Raw genomic sequence first — 10,015 nt, 5'->3', positions numbered from 1 at the left:
GGTGCTTTCTTAAGCAATTGCCTGAGAAGAAGAGGCCTCCGTGATATCGATTATCTCATGTATCAACACCAGACAGGATTTTTGCTGTGAAAGCTGCCATCTTGGGTTGACGTGTGTAAGTTAATAACTAATTGGATGCATTTCAGTAATCACTTCACTTTAATTGGTTTTGTATCTTACTTTTCAAAGGAGGAAGGTATAGACTTGTTCAAATATTTTACCCTAATGATGTTCCATAACACGTGAAATGAATTCCCCTCTGCTCTTCCCCACATTCTGACAGGCCAATAAAAATAGTATTAGGTGATTAAATAAAGAAAAGAAAGTTAAAGAAGCAGATATAATGATACAGAGTAATGAAGTTAAGCCGTGGGCAGGCTCCTTGCTGAATCTGCCACCTGATGGCTCGCCCCAGGATGTGGGCGGGGCCTTCAGCCCTATCTTCCTTGGCGGGATCCACACTTTGCATCAACCCCTCTTCGGAGGAGGGGAGGGCAAGGGAATCATGAGGAAAAGTATTGTTTACATCTTTCACAGCAGTTTCAAACTGGCACATGAATATCTACTCATCTCTGGCCCCAATTTAAGGAAATGAGGGGAAAAAATACGTTTCAAAATCACCTGGACTTATTTGGGAGCTCAGAGAAAGTATAAATCAGGGTTAGATTTTTTTCTTTTACTTAGTCCCAAGCTTGGGGAGAAAAGCTTTATTTTTGCATGAGGCCCAAGAAAGGACTGAAATCGGTTTTGAATTCCTTTTTAATGCAAAGGCAAGGAATCTGACGACTCAGCATTTTCTCCCAGTTCTGCTGTAAAGGCAGACAGTGTGCTGAAGCAATTCTTCCTGTGTAAACAAGCTGTCTCCCCGTGTGGGAGACATTCACATTTGGTGTTTTAGATGCAATCTTAGGAAAGCTACAGGCAGAGTTTTTATGTTGTGCAGAGAAAAGTGGGGGGGAGAGGGGGAGAGGGTAGGTGGTAAGAAGGGGAGGTTCACACTGAAAACCCAACTTTATCCATCACAAGGAGCTAGAATCTGAAATGGATACATCTCATGACATCTGAAAAATCTTGTATTAACCCATTCATTATATATATATATATATATATATATATATATATATATGTATATATATGTAGTTTGTGTGTGTGTGTGTGTGTCTGCGTGTGTGTGTGCGTGTGTGTGTGCTTACTATGTGCCAGAATCATGCTAGGCCCTGGAGATTCAGGGATGACTCAGGCAGAGCCTTGCCTTCATGGAGCTTGAAATGGAGGCACATAAGAGATGATCTAGCCCAAAGTTTTTGTGTTTGCCAAACTGAATTCCAGGGAGCTAACTGGAATTCTTTGAAAGAGTGGGATAACTAGAGAAATTTAAGCAGATATGCTCCAACCCATCTCCAACACCCACCCACCCTGCTGTCTCATCCAAAGGTCCCACTCTGATCTTTTTTATATATTGACATTCCCTGTTAGACCTCCTTTTCTTAAAGAAAGAGTTATGCTAAAAAAAGGAAAACAGGGGGTGGGGAGAGAAACCCAACTCTTTATTCTATGTAAAGAAAATTAAATTCTTGAGCCTGAGAAGCATATGTGACATATTTGGTGACAGGCTGGGGAGTCCAGCCAGCCCGTGGTCAAGATGTCATAACGGGTTGCGCAGGAGGCCAGCACAGCCTGCCCTCTGCCACCTGCCACTTGCTCTGTTCGAGACGTGGAGCTTGTCCATCTGCGGAGAAAGAGGCTTGGAGGCAGGAGACAGCAGCACGACCTCCTCCCAACAGAACAGAACTGGGAGCCAGACTCCTGCCATGTTCACCACGGGAGCTTAGGGACATCTTGTTTTGCCAGTTGATTTCTGTTTTTCCCCTTTGGTTTTGGTGTGTAGGAGGGCATATTGCCCTGGTCGTAAGAAATGTTTGGGAGCTCGTCTGGGCAACCACAGCATTTGCTCACATTCTGAAGGGCGTCAACTCTTATTACCATGAAAATCTGTTCATTTTCCTCAATATCTCCAAATTTTTCATGAAGCAGAATTTGAAACTCTTGGCACTCCAACAATGATCAGGGCCAACCTGAAATAAGGCAGAATTATGGCAAAATGCTGATTCAGTAGATTGCAGTGATGGACGATGGTAACAGGTCAAGTTCTAGGATGAGGAGCATGGGGGGAATAAATGGGTATAAAATTTGAGTTATGCAAAATTAGTAAATTCCAGGGATCTTCTGTACCACATCATGCCTATACACAACAATATTGTATTGTACACTTAAAAATCTGTTAAGAGAGTAGAGCTCATGTTTAGTGTTCTTACCAAAGCAAAACCCATCAGGGACAGGTAAGAACACTTTCCTTTCCCTTTGCTGTGGAGGGTGGGCATTAAGTTCTTTGTAATTGAGGACTTCAGAGCCAGAGAGTGCCAGGTCTTGGTTTATTTGGTTTATCTGGTTTGAGACCAGCAATCACCCTGGCCCCTGGGCATTCTCTGCGGACAATGAGGAAATTCTTCATCAGCCAAGGCAACTGGGTCATTTCATCCCTGCCCACTCCCTTTCTGACTGGCCTCATGTGAAAGTCCAGCCCCTTTGTTCATTCTTATCATGAACTGTTCTTGTCATATCAAACTTTGGAATAGAACATCCATTCTTACGTCTACCCTAGAATCAAAAAAATTTTTTTCAAGGATGAAATCCCCAAGGTAAGATACTACCTTAGTGGGAAATTGAAGGGAAGAAGAGGAGGAACACGAAATACTATGTACAAGTACAAGAGATTAAAAAAGGTGTTTTCACAGGGCCTAAGACATTGTATTAAACCATTCAATGAATGTTTGTTGATTGAAAGAATGAAGGCTGAGCATGAGAGGTTTGTCCTTATCAAACTCTGATTCAGGATAACTGATCTTCAAGCCTTGTATCTGAACATCTCAGAACATTTCCCTGATGAACATAGTGACTCCAGCATAAGTCCAGCATCAGAGGTATGGGCGGGGAAATAGAGAAATCTGAGATAGGTAGAAATCTAGTTCCTGTAGAAAACCCTTATACAACATATGTTCCCCTGTTCCTGGGTTTACCACATCATGGCACCAGGATCCAGTGGAAAGGACATTTGGATAGCTTTTTCAATAAGAAATCGTAGAAAAGGATGAACACCTGAGAAGCTGATCAGACAGAGAAATAGGAACTTGCTAGAATTTTAATACAGATGACCATGGAAAAGACAGAGAATTTGGTATTGAGCATTTGCCATCTTCCCAAGACAGAATTCTGCAACCTTAAAGTAAGCAAAACCAAGTAAGATTCTGAGTTTAACAGAAAAGAAGTTCTGATCTGTATTCAATTATTCTTTTGAGAGCTAATATGGGAATTCACACAGGATCAGAGGCAAGCTCCTCTCTTGCCCTCTGCAAGACTTTGGCTGAAGTGGAAAGGAGGGGAAATTGGTAATTGTCTTTAATTTGGCAAGAAAAGCAGATTTTAGTGTTTGTCAATAAGGATGAAGAACTGTCACATCCAGATACTGATATCCTCTGTAAGAAGTAGAGGACCAGAAGCTTCACAGACATACTTCCTTTGAAGCAAGATCTTTCTACTTCTGCAACAGGAATTGAGCTAGTTGGAGATTCCCAAAGAAAACTCATCAGGTTTCATGTAAATTTAGCATTAAGACACATTCTTACGGGTTCCCTAGCTAAATGACCAACATTGTTTTACAAACCAGAAAACATAGGCTTTCAGTGACAAATGAACACATTCAAAATTAGCGGCATAACAGTCACAAGAACTCATTGATGCACCCTCACTGGGTCCTTTTTCTTCATGGGATTGCCTTAGTAAAATTCAGGAAATATTTAACTTCCGGGTTATGTATGCTAATTTTGATTTGGGGACCATGGAACCCCAGGTGGCAGATGACATGATACCAGCTCCCGGGAAGATGTAAACCTCATTGGGAAGAAAAGACATATGACACTATTAGAACTAGACAGCCTCGCACAGTGGTTCCTGTGGCAAGATCAGTGCCAGCACTAACTCCACTACACTGTAATTGATATTTGATCTTCACAATAGTTGTATAAGCCTAAGAGACCCATTTGACAGAAGTTAAAGCTTAGGGTAAATGATTTGCTCATGGTCAAACAGCTAGTATGGTGCAGAAATGGAATTTGAAGTTGGGACATGTTTAAAACTGAGGTCCTCACCTCCTAGAGAAATGGAAATAAAAACAGGCAATTGGGACCTAATGAAACTTAAAAGCTTTTGCGCAGAAAAGGAAACTATAAACAAGGTGAAAAGATAACCCTCAGAATGGGAGAAAATATTTGCAAATGAAGCAACTGACAAAGGATTAATCTCCAAAATCTACAAGCAGCTCATGCAGCTCAATATCAAAAAAACAAACAACCCAATCCAAAAATGGGCAGAAGATCTAAATAGACATTTCTCCAAAGAAGATATACAGATTGCCAACAAACACATGAAAGGATGCTCAACATCACTAATCATTAGAGAAATGCAAATCAAAACTACGATGAGGTATCACCTCACACTGGTCAGAATGGCCATCATCAAAAAATCTACAAACAATAAATGCTGGAGAGGGTGTGGAGAAAAGGGAACCATCTTGCACTGTTGGTGGGAATGTAAATTGATACAGCCACTATGGAGAACAGTATGGAGGTTCCTTAAAAAACTAAAAATAGAACAACCATATGACCCAGCAATCCCACTACTGGGCATATACCCTGAGAAAACCATAATTCAAAAAGAGTCACATACCACGATGTTCATTGCAGCTCTATTTACAATAGCCAGGTAATGGAAGCAACCTAAGTGTCCATCGACAGGTGAATGAATAAAGAAGATGTGGCATGTATATACAATGGCATATTACTCAGACATAAAAAGAAACAAAATTGAGTTATATGTAGTGAAGTGGATGGACCTAGAGTCTGTCATACAGTGAAGTAAGTCAGAAAGAGAAAAACAAATACTGTATGCTAACACATATATATGGAATCTAAAAAATAAAATTGGTTCTGATGAACCTAAGGGCAGGACAGGAATAAAGACACAGACGTAGAGAATGGACTTGAGGACACAGGGAGAGGGAAGGGTAAACTGGGACGAAGTGAGAGAGTAGCACTGACATATATACACTACCAAATGTAAAATCGACAGCTAGTGGGAAGCAGCCACATAGCACAGGGAGATCAGCTCGGTGCTTTGTGACCACCTAGAGGGGTGGGATAGGGAGGGTGGGAGGGAGATGCAAGAGGGAGGAGATATGGGGATATATGTATACATATAGCTGATTCACTTTGTTATACAGCAGAAACTAGCACAACATTGTAAAGCAATTATGCTCCAATAAAGATGTTAAAAAAAAAAATGGACAAAGGGCTTGAACAGACATTTTCCCATAGAAGACATACAAATGGGCAATAAGCACATAAAAAGATTTCAACATCACTAGTCCTTAGGGAAATGCAAATCAAAACCACACTGAGACAGTACTTGACACTCATTAGGTAGCTGCATTAAACAAACAAATAAACAAAACAAAACAAAACAAAAAATACAGAAAATAACAAGTGTTGGTGAGGATTTGGAGAAATTGGAACACTCAAATTTTGCTGGTGGGAATGTAAAATGGTTCAGCCACCGTGGAAAACAGTTCGGCAACTCTTCAAAAATTAAACATAGACTCATCATATGACTGACCAGTTTCACTCCTGAGTATAAACCCAAAGGAACTGAAAACAGGAACTCAGACAAATACGTGTACATTCATGTCCATAGCAGCATTCCTCACAATAACCAAAGGGTATAAACAACCCAAATGTCCATTGACAGTTAAATGGATAAGCAAAATAATGAAATAATAAATAAATAAATAAAACTGAGGTCCTTCCCACGCTATTTTGCTACCTTTCAATCTTGTAAAACTCTTGGTTTTTCATTAACAGGCATGAGAGGCACAAAAACTAGTCATCTCTAGGATCTAGCTCTTGTCATAAAATTGACAGTGTGAAATAATTTTTTTAAGCATTCAAATTCAGCAAAACCACTGTTTGAGGAGTGAAAGATCTTTGAAAAAAATTGCTGGTTTCACTGACATGTACATTCTTTGACAGGTGTCAAAATACAGAGATGGAGCCTCCATCATCTTGCTGAATTCCTGCAGAATCAGAATATTCTGAGAACTGTTTGCTAGTCAGTATTAGACCACAGCATCATTGCAGAATTCATGGAAACAAGTCATGATAATGAATGTCCATTAACAGGGACTTTTTTAGGTTTCCAGATGTGTTCTCTAAAACAGTGAGGGATTATCTCCCCCTATAAAAAAATGGGGAGAGTTACTACAAAAAATGGGCATGATGCACGAACAAAAACAATAATAAAGGAAGTACGTACCCTAAACCACGGCTCTGCAATTCTAAAACTACAGTGTTAAAAGCCAGCCACACACACAATTATCTACAATGAATACCTTGGGCTAAAATCTAACCCCTTGCATTTAAAAATACTATAGTCATAGAAGGAAACTTACAGGAATACATTCTTATTGTAAATAATACTATGAGATTTTACATTTAAAAATTTAAAGCTAAAATGCCTGAATAAACTGGAAATATCATGCTACAAAGATTAGTTACATGCAGATGCAATCCTTAATCACTTAGAAATTCATTACTTTTTAATTCGTTTTGCAAAATTACCCAAGAGATTTTTCTCAGTGAGAACAAAACACATGGTTAAATTATAGCATCTACTCACCAATTTATTATTGTTTTTGTTTGTGGGTTGTTGGATTATGTTTTTGGCCTCACGGAAAGCCAAAACTAGTTTGGAGAACAAGCTCTCCAAAAATACTACGCTGGAGCTAAAACCAAACATGGAAAATGTTGGCTTGTAGAATGTGATTATGAATCACTAAAGATGATACCAGAAATCCACATGAAATATTCACTCTAGAAACAAATGGGAGATATGTAATGCATGAGTTGGAAGAGCATAAATAGTGCCTCAATTATTTGAGAGTCAGGCAATACCAGAGAGAAAAAGAAACCAGAGTAGAAATTACTGCAGCTTCTGCCTCATAGGGCAAAATGAAATAAAGTTCCCGTAGATAGGGAATCCAAGAATCATATTTATACGTTCTGGGTTTTACCAACTTGAACACTTGAGCTATGCTGGATCGTGCCTTCAGACTAGATTCCAGCTGCCAACTGCATTTTCATAGGAATAGTAACCCAAACAGGAAATATTGATGCAGTTCTTTTGACATGGGCCATGAGTTACTGACATTTAAAGTGGTTAATTTAAAATAGTTATGTCCTCAATAGATATCTCGGACCATCGTTTAATTCCTCAGCCCATCTAGAGGATGACTCTTCAAAAATTTTTTTGATGTCTTCTTGGTAAAGTTGTTGTGAAGTCACCTGATAAAAACTTTATTCGGAATCTAAAACTTTGAAGCTTAATAACTTGGTTTTTAAGCATTGTCAAAATGTTCCCAAGTCAAAATGATGGCATCAGAATGTCTGGGTCAAAAAGTTATAAACTTCTTTTGAGTATAAAAGCCTAATGCTATTTAACAAAATATGTATAAGATCTGTATGAGGAAAACTGCAACTCTGATAAAAGAAGAACTAAATAAATGGATAGATATTGGACATTCATGGATAAGAAGACAATATTGTCAAGATGTTAGTTCTCCCCAACTTGATCTATAGATTCAATGTGATATACAATCCCAATCAAAAGGCCAGAAGTTGTTTTGTGGATATTGAGAAATTAATTCTAAATTTACATGAAAGTGTAAAAGACCGAGAATAGCCAATTCATTATTGAAGGACAAGAACAAAGTTGGAGGATTATACCATTGAACTTCGAGTTACTATAAAACTGCAGTGAACAAGACAGTATGGTATTGGCAAAAGAATAGACAAATAGATCAATGGAACAGAATGGAAAGCTCAGAAATAGACCTGTATTAATATGGTAAACTAATCTTTGACAAAGGAAAAAAGGCAATACAATGGAGCAAAAAGGATCTTTTTAACAAATGGTGCAGGAACAACTGGACATGCACATGCAAAAAAATGAATCTAGGCACAGACTTTACACCCTTCACAAAAAGTAATCAAAATGGATTATAGACCTAAATGTGAAACATAAACCTATAAAACTCCTAGAAAATAACATAGGAGAACACATAATTGGCCTTGGGTATGGTGATGATATTTTAGTACCACATCGAAGGCACAATCTGCAAAAGAAATAATTGATAAGCTGGACTTCATTAAAACCTGCTCTGTGAAAGACAATCCCAAGAGAATGAGAAGACAAGCCATAGACTGGGAGAAAATATTTGCAAAAGACACATCTGATAAAGAGCTGTTATACAAAATATATAAAGAACTCTTAAAATTCAACAAGAAAACAAACAGCTTGATTTTTTTTTTTTTTTTAAATTTATGGCTGTGTTGGGTCTTCGTTTCTGTGCGAGGGCTTTCTCTAGTTGCGGCAAGCGGGGGCCACTCTTCATCGCGGTGCGCGGGCCTCTCACTATCGCGGCCTCTTGTTGCGGAGCACAGGCTCCAGACGTGCAGGCTCAGTAGTTGTGGCGCACGGGCCTAGTTGCTCCGCGGCATGTGGGATCTTCCCAGACCAGGGCTCGAACCCGTGTCCCCTGCACTGGCAGGCAGACTCTCAACCACTGCGCAACCAGGGAAGCCCTGATTTTAATTTATTTTATTTTCTATTGAAGTATAGTAGATTTACAATATTATATTAGTTTCAGGTGTATAACATGGTGATTCAATATTTTTATAGATTATACTCCATTTACAGTTATTATAAAATATTGGCTATATTCCTGATACTAAACAGCTGATTTTTAAAAGGGGCAGAAGACCTGGACAGATACCTTACCAAAGAGGATACACAGATGGCAAACAAGCATATGTAAATATATTTAACGTCACATATCATAAGGGAATTGCACATTAAAACAATGAGACACCACTGAACACCTATTATAATAATAACCACAGTCTAAAATGCTGACAACACCAAGTGCTGGTGAGGATATGGAGCAACAGGAACTCCCGCTCATTGCTGGTGGGAATGCAAAATGGTACAGCTACTTTGGAATATAGTTTGGAGTTTTTTTACAAAGCCAAATATACCCTTATCTTATGATTCAGCAATCATACTCTTTGATATTTACCCAAGTGAATTGAAAATGTATGTCCACCTGCACAAGGATGTTTATAGCAGTTTATACATGATTGCCAAGACTTGAAAGCAATCAAGATGTCCTTCAGTTCATAAATGGATTGATAAAATGTGATACATCCAGAAAATGGAATTCAAGGCTATAAAGAAATGAGCTATCAAGCCATTAAAAGACAAGCCATTAAAAGACATGGAGGACATATAAGTACATATTACTAAGTGAAAGAAGCCAATCTGAAAAGGCTGCCTACTATATGTTTCCAACTTTATGACATTCTGGAAAAGGCAAAATTATAGAGACAGTAAAAAATTCAGTGATTGCCAAGGGTTGTGGGGAAGGAGGGATGAATAGGTGGAACACAGAGGATTTGGGGAGCAATAAAATTATTCTGTATGATACTATCATAGTGGATACATGTCATTATGCTTTTTTCAAAACCCACAGAATGTACAATGTCAAGAATGAATGCTAATGTAAACTATGGACTTTAGGAGATACTGATGTGTCAGTGCAGGTTCATCGATTGCAACATATGTACCACCGTGGTACAGAATGTCAGTAGTGGGGAAGTTGTTTGTGTCGGGGGACAGGGAGTATATGGAAACTCTCTGTACTTTCCACTCAATTTTGCTGTGAGCTTAAAACTACTCTAAAAATATAAGTTTATTAATAATAAAAAAAAAAGCCAAGTGCTTGTATGACTTGTGGGGAGAAGGTGCAGAGTGGTAGTGTTTGGGAGTGTCTCCAAAAGAAGAGAAGAGG

This window comes from Balaenoptera physalus (assembly GCF_965194825.1).
Source record: "Balaenoptera physalus genome assembly, chromosome: 15".
In the NCBI taxonomy this organism is placed as follows: Eukaryota; Metazoa; Chordata; class Mammalia; order Artiodactyla; family Balaenopteridae; genus Balaenoptera; species Balaenoptera physalus.
The sequence above is the reverse complement of the archived record's forward strand: the minus strand, read 5'-3'. Positions refer to the sequence as shown.